This window comes from Dreissena polymorpha, chromosome 6, assembly GCF_020536995.1.
Source record: "Dreissena polymorpha isolate Duluth1 chromosome 6, UMN_Dpol_1.0, whole genome shotgun sequence".
Taxonomy (NCBI): Eukaryota; Metazoa; Mollusca; class Bivalvia; order Myida; family Dreissenidae; genus Dreissena; species Dreissena polymorpha.
In genome coordinates, this window is record NC_068360.1 from 20,109,008 (window position 1) to 20,122,869 (window position 13,862).

Sequence of the window (13,862 nt, forward strand, 5' to 3'; positions counted from 1 at the left end):
TTTTTTGTTTGTTTTGAATTTTTTATTGCACAGTTCAAAATAGATAACATGCAACACAGATACATATTTCTGTTGATGTAATATTCATATTCATTTGAATTTCTCAATAATTAAAGTAAACTAGCTAAGCATTAAAATGAAGTAAAGAAATTGATAGGTCACCGTGGATTTTTTTTTGCTATAGACATTTTAATATGGACGTAATTTCAAAAATACAATGACTAACATTGTAATAGTAATTAAAACATATCTATATAATAACTGCTCCATAACAATCAAATTATCAACTGAAATGTGATACACGTAGAAATATTTATAATGTATATTGTTATGAAAATATTTCAGATGTAACAACTGTAAAAACAATGTTGATGTTCAAATAAACATCTTAAATTACCCCACCCACCTGTTACCCATGTTGTTGGTTGTAAATTGAGCATATGTATTAGGTATTTTAAAATTATTTTTAAAACTGTGTGATGTGTATTTAAAGACAAGAGGCCATGATGGCCCTGTATCGCTCCACTGCTGAAAAAAAGACTGAAACAAATATTCTCCGCATGTGCAGATACTTAAATATAGGCCCTATTTAAGCACATGTACAATTTTGTGACCACCTGGGCTGGGTCAAATTTAACCCCAGGGGCATAATTTGAGCAAACTTTGTAGAGGACTACTATATCTCACTCCATACAAAATGTGGTGGCCCTAAGTCTTAGATGTAGAGTTAAGGACAAGAATATTTTTAAAGTTTTCATAAAATAAGCAAGATACAAGCGTATATAATGTTCAATTTTGTGACCTGCGGGTCAGGGTCAAATTTGACCCAAAGTAACAAACTTGGTAGATGACTATAAGATGTTCCTGCATACCAAATTTGGTAGCCATAGTCAGAATGGTTTTCGACAAAAATTTTAAAGATTTCACAAAATAGGCGCTTTATAAGCGTTTATTAAATTTTGTGACCCCCCGCGGCAGGGTCAAAGTTGACCCCAGAGGCATTATTTGAACAAATTTGGTAGAGGTTTATAAGATGTCACTACATACCAAATTTGGTAGCCCTAGGCCCAATAGATATGGACAATTTTTTTTCACAAATAAAGCACTTTATAAGCATATGTTCAGTTTTGTGACCCCCGGGGCAGTTTCAAATTTAACCCAAGGGGCATAATTTGAACAAACTTGGTAGAGAACTATCACATGTCATTACATACCAAATTTGGTAGCCCTATGCCATACTAATATGAACAAGAAGATTTTTAAAGTTTTCACAAAAAATGCCTAATATAAGCATATGTTCAATTTTGTGACCGTCAGGGCAGGGTCAAACTTGACCCTAGGGGCATAATTTGAACAAACTTGGTAGAGGACTATAAGATGACACTACATACCAAATTTGGAAGCCCAAGGCCCAATGGTTATGGACGAAAAAATATGTGAAGTTTTCACAAAATAGACCCTATATAAGCATATGTTCAATTTTGTGACCCCGGGGCAGGGTCAAATTTGACCCCAGGGGCATAATTTGAACAACGTTGAAAGAGGAACATTCCTGAGAAATTTCATCACAATTGGACCAGTAGTTTAGGAGAAGATGTTTAAAGGAAACGTTCAGGCACGCACGCACGACGGACACAGAATCATAACATAAGCCCCGCTGGCCTTTGGCCAGTGAAGCTTAAAACAACAAAGAATACAATAAGCTGGGCAATTATGTTTCACACACCATCTGTGGTTTAATGCACTGCCAAAAATATCTTACAACTTAGGTGAAACATGAGAAATACAACTGACATAAGAATCACAACTATGTTCGTCATCGAGAAGGAAAAACAATGATGTAACAGCTATTAGATTTCATAGCTTATCTATATACAAGATGCAAATTACAATTGGTTAGATGTCAGGCAACAAATAACTCGCTATTGTACATATTATTTTCTCTGATTTTGTTACTCTGATTTGTCCGTTTGTAACCTCTGAAAGGGGGCTCCTCAAACCACTCAGTCCGTTTCTTTTTGATACAGGACTCAAATGTTTAAGTTGAAATCCACTTCCTGCAACTTTCCTTGCAATACCTTGACTTATAACTTTTGTATCAATTATGGTTTGTAAAGATTTAATGTTGGAAGCAACATTTAGTTACACATTGTATGTTAACACTGCTCGGTAAAAGCTGAATGAATATTTGTTAACAATTTTTGGTCAAGAGGAACAGAGTTCACTAACTTTTGTAAAGCTAAAATATCCTGTATAGCGCCATGTGCCATGTATAATTCACCAATGACGTCTTTAACTAAATGTTCCCGCTAATATGATTTCATATTTGGTAATATTTCCTTTAACATTTTTAAGTATCTAAAAAGCCACAAATATTTTGCTGAAACTCAAACATTTTTCAACAAGGATGGATAGCACGGAGCAACACTTTACAATCAAAAGACTCTATATTATGCCCAACTAAAATAATTTGTGAACATTTCTGTAAGAATGTTATAAAACTTGTCAATGCAGATTTGATGGGGACAGCTGTTACTGTTTGTCTCTTGACAAGCATAGAGTCGCTAACAACTGTCACTCCAGTTATTTCTGACGCTTGCAAGGAAATCTTCTGACCAGTTGAATGCACTGCAGCTATCTGAATTATGTGAGAAGTGTGCTCTGAAAAAACAAAACAAAAATTTTAAATAGAAATTGCACAAAATCCATTTTAGCCCCGTTAATCACAGAGCCCTGGGTCGCTCCCCCAAGTACAATGTAAACTTCTTAAAATACATTTGAAGTGTTTACAATAAATATAAAAGGGAAAAACATTGCCCCCCACCAGGACAGGACTTTTTTTGAAGCTTAATGTGAACAATCGTAGAAGAGGTTCCTTCACATTCATTCTCTATGCATTGTGGTTTAAGAGAATTTTCAGTTGAAGGGTTATTGATCAGAAACAATTTTCACACTTATTGTGACCTTTGACTAAGTGACCATAATTTAAATGGGGGTTATATACTGTCCAATCCCTATGCACATGGAGAGTAAAAAGCCAATCAGTGAAAAAGTTGACAAATTATTGATCGGAAACTTAATGATCTACCCACAGACAAACATCCAGCAAAACAATATTAACTCTCTCTTCCAAGGGGGGCATAATAACTGTTATTATGAAAATTGAAACGCTCTTTTCTTCCATTCATGGATATATCAAAGTAAGTTGTAGGCATCTAATGATCTTATGTATTCATAAATCTGAAGAAGCGAAGAGAATAGTGTTTAAATTTTTAAACGATGCACAATAATATACTAAAGCCAGTTGTGCGTAATGTAACATTGCATCATCTAAGTGGTATTTACTATCATTTTATCAATAAAGATTAAGAATGATGTATTATATGAAAGCAAAATGAGAAATTAGTCTGAACATAACTCTTGTTGCAATTCAATCATATGCTAGGTTGACCAACAATTCACAGGATATCTCTGACACATTGAGTTACTCAGCAGTAGCAGGTTTAATTATGTTATACATGTAAGTAAATATGTATATTTTTTAATAGAAGTTCAACTTTGGAGAATTAGAGTACCTAAATACCTGAATTGGACCAAGATAAACTTCTGTATGTGCAACACTGTGAATAAGGAATATGTTAAAAATAAACTTTACCTAACCCTCTTGTTTCCAAATCAAAGAAAACAAATTCCTTCCCAGTAGTGTCTAGCCCTGCTGGACCAGGCTTGGGTATAGGTGGGGGTATAGTTGTAACTTCAACGTCTTGGTCCTCTATGTTTGAACTGTATGTTGGTCCCGCTTGTACTTCTTGCACTGTCCTTTGAATGCCTGAACAGAAAAACAGAATTTCAAATTGGAAAATTTGCTTGCACCTTCATGGGTTATCTCCGATTTTTATTTAAAGAAATGATTACACAGCACATTAATGCTTTTACAATAATCAATTTACAAACATTAGCATATGCTTTTAAATGATACTACTACTTTGCATATATAATTGATGGATCTATTGATACAATCTACAACAAGAAATGTGTCCACACGACACGGATGCCCCAAACTCCAACTTTGTAACTATATAAAAAAATAATCCATACAATTGTAAGAAACCCAGTTTGGTGAAGATCGGATGAAAACTACTTGAATTAGAGAGCAGGCACGAAAAGTGTGAGGGACTGACCGACCCACGGACAGTGCGAAAACTATGTCGCCAATTGGGGGCATACAAATGAAGAATACTGTGTTTTAAATATAAAATGCCCATAATTAAAAATACCGTTCGAGTTTTAAGTCTTATGCGTCACTGTTTTGCTGCACGAGTAACAGTTATAGCCTTTCTTTTTTTGTGCTGAAGGTCATGGAGAAGGGCCAGTTTCGATGTGAAAGTCCCAGGTGAAACACCCAGTTTTTGATTTACCTGAAACAGATTGCAGTAAATGACAGAACAGTTGACAATGCACAATGCTAGAATATGCTTATGCGGAATAAAATAATATGAAATAATGTCACTAATTTACAAAAGTTACAACATTTTTTAAGACCTAGTGATCTACATACACACAAATAATAATTAATTCAAGCCCTTTATTTTCAAAACCAATACGTATTTGACAAATTGAGAATATTTATGTTTTGTAAACTTGTAAAATTTCATATTTATTACCGGTATTAATAACTAGGACTGCAGGAAGAAAATAAACTTATGTCACTTTAAAATATACATGTTTAACTAAGGACAACCATTCACATTCTACTGTAATTGTGTTTACTGGCAGTAAATCAGACAAAATATGAAGGAAAAATATAGCAAGTACAATATAAAAAATGTATGCATGTAGACTACACGCGAATTACTTAGAGATAAGTACAATATAAAAAATGTATGCATGTAGACTACACGCGAATTACTTAGAGATAACTATCTGAATGTATTCAAAAGTATCAGTATTTTAGACAATAAATCATGATATAATGCACCAATGTACCAAAAAGACAAAGAAGTCTTACCCAAATGCAAGCTTTGTGATCATGTCATAAACTCTGCCATGTTTCCGTCCAGTAGCCACATTATTTACTGCACCACAATTGCTAAACTGTATGTCCAAAACACATGCCAGTCCGAAATCCCTGCTTTCTACAGTGTTAAGTAAATTCATGGGCACTTGACAAGCACTGCATGCTAAAAGCGATTCGGTCAATGTGTCGAGTTCAACGACACGTCTACCAATTTTATATCCAACTAGCATCGCTGTTGTCACATGTGGTCACGCTTACCGACGAACCGATAGGAAAATCGTCAAAATAACAGTGGTCATACCGGAAATCCTGATTGTCGGTGGAAATAGTCTTTCTATTGAAATCCACATTGTTCTATTGAACGTTGTTGTTTTCAATACCTTTTAAGTTTCGTTTTGTATTCCGAATTATATCCAAATTAAACATTTTAAATGAAAATTATTAAGCCAAGTATCTGATTCTCATTGTTGACAAATTATCGTTTCGTTATCAATAGACGCTTGCATTTGCACAGAAAATAACATCTACAGCGTAAGCAAGCGTTTCATCGATGTCGATCACGAAGTGACGTCAAGCAATCGAACGCTTGGTTTCAATGCAGTAAATCTCGAAAATATGTAAATGCCGAAAATTTAAAGGCGCATAATCAAAACAGTAAAACTAGAATTTACACTCGTTTATTCCAACCTAATATTTTGAAACCGTGAAAATATATAAAGGTTTTTAATTTTCACGATATAGTGAATCAATTACCGTAAAGTGGAAACGATCGAACATCCTTAAATAGTGAATCCGTTAACGAAAGTTTCGTAGCATCGTCCCATTCGACAATATGCACGAAATTACGTGGACTTTTGCACCGACATTCTATGGTGGACTCTTGAAAGATACACTTTTTTCCAATATAACATACAAAACATCAAAACATGGTCTTTTTGTAAAAAAAAATGAAATATGACTATTATTATAATGTTAGACGCAAGGTGCCATTTCTTGTCATGATGAGAAAATAAATTTTGTACAAACGTCAGTACAAGAATTAATATTTTTTTCTTTTTGTTTTCGTACATTTAGAAGACGCTTGTTACATCCGCACTATCCAATTCGATATGTTATATTAATGTAGCAAAAATGGTTATGCTGACGCCTGATGATCATGAAAACCTGTATACTCTTGCATTATGAATGTTTACAGTGTGTAATTATGCTTTTTTAAGTTTTTTTGTATGGGTCTTATTAACCCTGGTCTGATTAAATTTCTTACACTATGCATAATACAATTAGGTGTTGCTGAATACATCTAATTGATACTTTTCAGTCCACATGCGATATGTGTCACGTACTATAAGTTCATTATTTATATGTAAATATTTATTCTAAACTGTTGTCCATTCGAGCAATTATATATTGAGATTTTCTCTTCTTTCCGGTTACTTAAATACACATAAATTTTATCATTTCGTTGTAATTTGTAACAAAAAAATTGTTAATCCTTATTTACTGATGTACTTTGATCTGTTGTAGTCTTATCATTACACCTAACTACACAGAGATATGATTGCGTTATAAATATATAGGATCTTGCATGAGTGGTCGTTTTGTCTTGAATTTATTAAACAAGTCATCTAAATAAACATAAAAAACGAGGCTTGCCGAGTTTTTATCTTCAGTAAGATGACGAGTTTAATAAATTCAATACAAAATTACAACGAATCTAAGATTCTATTCATAACATGACCAACACATTTTCGTTTTATTTTATGCTCTTTTCACCGTTTATTCACATTGTAAAAGAGTTTAACTGAAGAAATGTATGGCAAGCAGTTCGACGCATAATCCCAAGAAACTAGGTTTCTCATGAGAACCTAGGTACTCAGAATGAGAACCAAGGTTCTTAGAATGTAACCTAGGTTCTCATGAGAACATAGCTTTTCAAATAAAAACCTAGGTTCTTGTGAAAACCTAGTGATACCAAACGAGAACTTAAAGGGATCTTTTCACGCTTTGGTAAATTGACAAAATTGAAAAAAGTTGTTTCAGATTCGCACATTTTCGTTTTAGTTATGATATTTGTAAGGAAACAGTAATACTGAACATTTACCATGGTCTAATATAGCCGTTATATGCATCTTTTGACGATTTTAAAACCTAAAAATTATAAAGCGTTGCAACGCGAAACGATTGAATAATTTGGAGAGTTCTGTTTTTGTCGTTAAATTTTGTGAAACTACGAAGATTGCTTATATAAGTTATAAAATACGTCAAGCATGTGTACTCGGCGGAATAGCTCAGTAGGCTAAAGCGTTTTTACTTCAGGACTCTGGCAGGACTCCAGGGGTCACTGGTTCGAAACCTGCTCCGGGCAATGTTCTTTTCCTTTTTTTAATTTTATTCTTGATTTTTTACTGGAGCTTTTACGATCCAATGTTTACATTTATCAATATAAAGCATTTAATGAATAAGTTAAAAAATGCCAAAATCTGTGAAAAGGCCCCTTTAAGTTCTCAGAATGAGAACCTTAGTTCTATGTGTCTATGAGAACCTAGGTTCTCAAGAAAAACCTAGATTCTCATGAGAACCTAGGTTCTCAAGCGTAAACTAAGGTTTTCAAATGATAACCTAGGTTCTCATGAGAAACCTGGTGTCTTGGGATTTCATAAACCTAGTTTCTCATGAGAACATAGGTTCTCATGAGAAACCTAGTTTCTTGGGAGTATGCGTCGAACCGCTTGCCATAATTAACCCCCAGTTGTCTCCTATTGCTTGGTACACGCTGGCGGCATATGTGTAAAATGATAAGAAATAGGCATGAAACCGTGAATGTTACTCCCCAAGAACATTTTTGTAACAATGTTCAGACAATGCTTAGTAATATTCTACGAAACTTGTAGAAAACTTTTTGAGGAATGAAATTAGTAAAGTAATCGGTCGACATTGGTCTGAACACGTTAATAAAAAATTAAACTGTTTATAAAATACATCTTTAATTGTAAATATTATTTTGAGATTAACATTGAAACAAATTCAGATCAATCGTTACATAATACATTGTTACAGCATTAAATGAGTTTCAGATATTCAGTTCCCTTGTTCGGGCCTCAAACGCCTGTACGGTACAGTTTTCTATTTTAAGTATGGCTGTGATATAGTACGCAATCATATGGTATAAATAAAAGTTTTATCTCTATTGATAATGTGTAACAATGTATTATTCAATCGTATTAAAGAAATCAGCAACACTGCAAAAAAAACTTATGCACTAAAGACTTTGCAAACATATTTCAATAACTTGAGATATCTGCAAAAATAAAGTTCTTAACGGCGTGTTTTTATTCTGTCAAGCCCGTGTGTAATCATGTGAACCCCATTGATCCTGCGCCCTGAATAATATGTGTCCCGTATTCCAAACGAGCAAGTTTACGCCGTCCGACGCGTAATTCTGAAAACCTAGGTTCTCAGAGAACCTAGGTTCTCATGGAACCTAGGTTTTCAGAGAACCTAGGTTCTCATGAGAACCTAGGTTCTTTAAAAACCTAGGTTCTCAGAGAACCTAGGTTCTCAGAGAACCTAGGTTCTCAGAAAACCTATGATTCCCAAATGAAAACCACGGATATGGCAAGCAGTTCGACGCATAATCCCAAGAAACTAGGTTTTTCATGAGAACCTAGGTTCTCATTCTGAAAACCTTAGTTCTCATGAGAAGCTAGGTTTTCAAATAAGAACCTAGGTTCTCATGAAAACCTAGGTTCTCATTTGAAAACTTGGGTTCTTGAAGCCATGTGCAATCTTCAAGCGAGAACCTTGGTTCTTATTCTGAGAACCTAGGTTCTCATGAGAAACCTAGTTTCTTGGGATTATGCGTCAAACCGCTTGCCATAGAAATGCGCTGGAATAATGGCGTCATTTCGTCAAAAAATGACGTCATTTCACAGTTATATAACTAGTGTAATAAAACCCGTGTAATAAACAAAATTTATTATATACCGGTTTAATGCATTTAACAAATTACAGGTTGTATCAATCGTTGAAATAAAAAATCCCGTATTACGCTTCTCGCTGTTTCCAATTCTGTATTACCATACTAGCCGGACTACTTCGACCCATTTAATGACGTCATATTCCGCTCACCGAAAATATAAATATGTTATATTACGAACTATATAACGTAGTACACCGTGTGACGTCAATTCTGTGACGAAACACAATAGTTTTATCTAAACTCTCTGGAATTTAAGGACATGTCGAACGTGGTGTTTTTTAACAGTAAACTATTTGTTAAAAATATCGAACGAATTCAAAACGTATTTTGGAGTGTGTGTTTATTATGCTTAAATGTTTATTTCGATAGGTATACAATAAAATAGTGTGGTTTAAACTAAGTTTCGATAAAGACATGGACGGTGGAAGAATAGAAGTGGAAGTGCATATCGTTTCAACGTTTTTGTTATAAACATCGGATTAAAGCTGTCAACCAAATTGTTATAAACATTCGATTAACGATGGCATTAAGCCCGTAGCCAGGACAGCTCATCTAGCGCATGCGCAGATTGTATTTGTCGCAGTGTAAACATTGCATGAAATGATGAACAAATACACAATAAATGATACGTTTATGAGTAAAAACATTAATGCAATTGCTAAAATATATACTGATCATCTTAACTGTACCGATAACTTGTCGATTTTGGCCTTACAATTTTTTTGTCGCGTTTAAACGTTGTGTTTACATCGCCTTTTCTAAATATGGACGGCTGTTTTTGGGGAATATCGGCTATCATATGATTACTTTTGATCGGATTTATTTTCATCGACCAATGAAAAGTTTGTTCCTTTGCAAGTTGAATGTCATCAAAGAGGTACACCACGGGCTAACAAGGCGTTTTTTTTTTATTAAATGAGAGTATACATTTTCACGGCTGGTACTTGTTTAAGCCAACTTTGAGGTAGAAGCAAGATAAGAGAAGATCGTTATAAATGTTTGAAAATATCATTTTAGCGTTTTTTTATCCATTTTGAGTCAAGTTTACGAAAGGTTTTTGTTATAAACCTATGCGCATTTGTGCGCTAGCCATCCGAAAATTCCCTGTCGCAAGCCTCAAGCAACTATTTTGTTTGGAGTTGTTTCCCCTGCCGAACATTCTTCAAATCAGTCACATTTGTTTATACTTCTGCACGAATTTCTGGCTGCGTTTTCAGTATTTGCCACATGTCATCGTAAGTAAATGATATATTTCTGATTTTTATAGTAGAATCTTGTCAGTAAATATGATTTAAACAATATTTCATGGTCGTCATTGTCAATTTCTCGCCCATTATATTTTGATGATTTCGGTTGCAGATCACAATTCAGATAAAAAAAATTCCTGCGGGTTTTCTTATTGCAATGGAATGTGTGTTCATGTATTATGTTTAAAAAAGGCTGCATACATCGTAGTTTTTTCATATATGACTTGTAAAACAGTGTTTGAGGAAGAACAACTTTGATAAAGATAAAAAAAAATACTGTACATATCAACTATTTTTCAATCATTAAGATTTATTGGCAATTGTCATTAATTGTTTAGATTGTCATGAGTGAGGACCTTTTTCTGTCTGATTCCGACTCGGAGCTGCACATTGAGTCTTCTATTACAGAAGAGGACTTGGAGTAGAAAGAAGAGGTTAAAATTTCAAGCTTATATTTTTAGCTTAATAAACATGTACCAGTCGGCCAATTTTAAAATGAATTAAATTAACAAGTGTTTCAACCGTGTTATGTCATACTCCCGTCGTTATGTTATAATTCCTGGACATTATATATATTGTGCTAAGAGTTTAAATCCTACTAATAGATTTTTTAAGCATTTGAATGTTATAAACACTAATCAGCAAATATCAATGTGAATTAGAATTCTTGTGAATAATCGAATCAGATAATTTTTATGAATGATTGCCAGCGCAAGATATTCAGTTCAGTTTAAATTCTGAATAATTTAATTGATTTTGTTTAAGAAATTAATTTGGGATTGCTAAATCTTGTATGGTACTGTGTCGTAATATGCTATTTTGTTTTTTTCATAAGAGTATCCATCAAGCCCGGATTTCAGGAAGCGACAAAAAGCGAAATTCCTGCAGTACCAGTAGATATTTAATATGCGGTCTGACATAAAGGTCATTTCGGTGTTACCATGCTTTAAACACTTTACTAATTAATTGTACAGCATGCAGTATTTGAAATAAACACTTGCTCACTAAAATGTGGCAAGTTAATAATTATATTGTCAGGTACATACCGTTAATGAATTATAAAATGTTGCTTGCATAAGACTGAGGAAAAAAAAGAAAATTCATTCAAATGCAGAGTATATTTTACGTATATTTGACAAAGATTGCATGATATATACCTATCATACTTCACTAGCACAATCATAAATTATAGATTTGGCATTAGTAATTTTTGTTTAGAGAACATTGTTTGAATTTATATGAAATTTCCAATTAATTTCCGTACAACTTTTCATAGATAAATTGTATTCTCATTATCCCATAAGGTATTCACTAGTATAATGTTAAATGCATTTTTAACATTCTAGTACTATAGTATAGTCCATTTAAAGCAGAGTAACAATTCTCAAAACATCTAAACATGTTCTGTTAACACTACAAACGTGTTTATATTATTTGGATTGAAAAAAGCGCTTCTTTCACTGAACACACCAATTAAGTAAAGCTGTGTGTATTCATTTATCTACAAAAAAGGAAAAGAAAGATACATCAGAATTCAGTAATTTAAGTTCTCATTTTAAGTTTTTCATCAATATATATTCAATATGTTCAGTAAAATATATAAGTAATATATGAGATACTCATATTTGTATATTAAATATCATGTTATTATTTCATAGGCATTGGATTATTAATAGAACGGAACAAATAATATGATATAATACACTATATTTTTTTTATATAATCTTCTAAATTTATTTAACATTCAAGCCAACAAGTTGTGTCCATTAAAACATCATTAACATGTATGTCGTCGTGAAACAAAAACAATACACTGTTCATTTCAGTTTCCTGAATACCCGACATGGTATAATGTGAAATGTTCGGGTGATCAGGCGATCTACACCTACAAGTTAATGGACAATTACAAAGAAAATATTTAGAAACTGATACAGTTTTAGCTTGTTAAATAACATGTTAAATGCAATTGTAAGCATTGGGTACTATATGCACAAATATCCTTCAATACATGTGTGGGAGTACGATAGTGTGTTTATTGTCAAAAACTGACAGACAATCCGATTTTTGAAATATCAATATCTTGCTTATTTGGCAACAATGTTTTAATCAAATAAAGAGTTTTAATTTTGTTCAAGTGTTTTTTTAAAGAATATGTATAAGTATCCCAGATTTTTTAAAATTTTATAAAATGAGTTGTCCTGGCTTATTAAGGTAAGCGTGTCGGAAACCTGTGTTTTTCCGGTTCGAATGTTTGCACGTTAATTTACATAAACTGTATTCATACGCGTCTTAAAAACTATGGCGTACCGTTTTTGTCATTGTTTTGTCAGTTTTGTTAAAGTAAACAATACAATTGTTAACGGTTTTCTTAGTTGTTGTATATAATAAAAGGACTATTACGCTAGTCAATTGTTTCAAGAGTTTGTATCACTCTCGTGGCTTGTGCTATTTCGCATCACACTCGAGGCTCCGCCTCTCGTGTGATACGTCATCACACAAGCCACTCGAGTGATACAAACTCTTGGAACAATTGACTAGCGAAATATTCCATATTTAGCATTACGTTATTTCACTCCCGGAGCGTAGATCATGTTATAAAATGTTGTATTCATTATTAGCTTGAAGAATATTTATTTATTTCAGATCAGTTAAAAGTTCCTACAATCTACTTCCATGCACGCTTTCCTTCTCATACAACTATACAACAATACCAGGATGTAGTCTTCCCGACAGTGGAGGTCAACGAAGGTCAATGTTATAATCCTGCAACTGGAATGTTTACTGCCTCTGTCTCTGGAATGTATCTGTTCTCGGTTCAATATTGTAATTCATATAAGACAAATGCTTATTTTGAAATCGTTCACCAAAGCAAGACAATACAAAGGTCCTCATACTATGAACAGAGTGGACATTATCCTTGTGTTACTATGCAGGCATCTACGTGGGTTGCCATGGGAGACCGGATCTGGGTGCGTGCAACATCGACGAGTACGTTGTATACAGATGGACACAGATATAATTCGTTTTCGGGCACATTGATTCATGTTTAACAAATATCGGTTGCCATGGGAGACCGGATCTCGGTGCGTTCCACACATGGGAGCACGTTGTATACAGATTCAGAGAAATATAGCTCATTTTCGGGCACGTTGATTCATCTTTAACAAGCATATACAGAACATACAATGTATTGATGTCGGCAGAATCGCATTTGTATGTACATCTATATAATAATATATATATATATATAACATTATTACTAAAATTTACATAAAATATTGGCAAAAATGCATACTGTTATACCTGTAATTGTATCATAAACTTCTACATACGTCTAATATTTAAAAGCAGATGACGTCACTTTTATATTATTATCACTGAAAAATTATAAGTAGGAATTAAGCGTGTTTTATCTTCGTCATTGATTTAGTGTTATTTTAACAAGATCAGAAATCGCATATCTTCCGAACATGAATTACATGACGTAGAAATAAAAACAACTTTAATTCATCTACTGGTTATTTAGAAAAAGGAAATTGTTTTCCGTGTTCCTGCATAAATACTTTACTCATAAGCCTGTATAGTTTACATAGTTTACTATGCATGTTTATGTGACTAA

The 13,862-nt window shown here is 33.4% G+C and overlaps 2 long non-coding RNA genes across 2 annotated transcripts; one reads left to right on the forward strand and one right to left on the reverse strand.

The window, feature by feature from the left end:
* Positions 1-1,711: 1,711 nt before the first annotated feature.
* LOC127835350 (uncharacterized) lies at positions 1,712-5,506 on the reverse strand. The gene is made up of 4 exons (XR_008028475.1): positions 5,009-5,506; positions 4,278-4,418; positions 3,656-3,829; positions 1,712-2,661 (listed from the first exon to the last, which is right to left on the reverse strand). It is a non-coding gene; the product is annotated as an uncharacterized LOC127835350 (long non-coding RNA).
* Positions 5,507-10,098: 4,592 nt separating this feature from the next.
* On the forward strand, positions 10,099-13,645 carry LOC127834697 (uncharacterized). The gene is made up of 4 exons (XR_008028063.1): positions 10,099-10,231; positions 10,582-10,677; positions 11,079-11,167; positions 12,070-13,645. It is a non-coding gene; the product is annotated as an uncharacterized LOC127834697 (long non-coding RNA).
* The last annotated feature ends 217 nt before the right edge of the window (positions 13,646-13,862 follow it).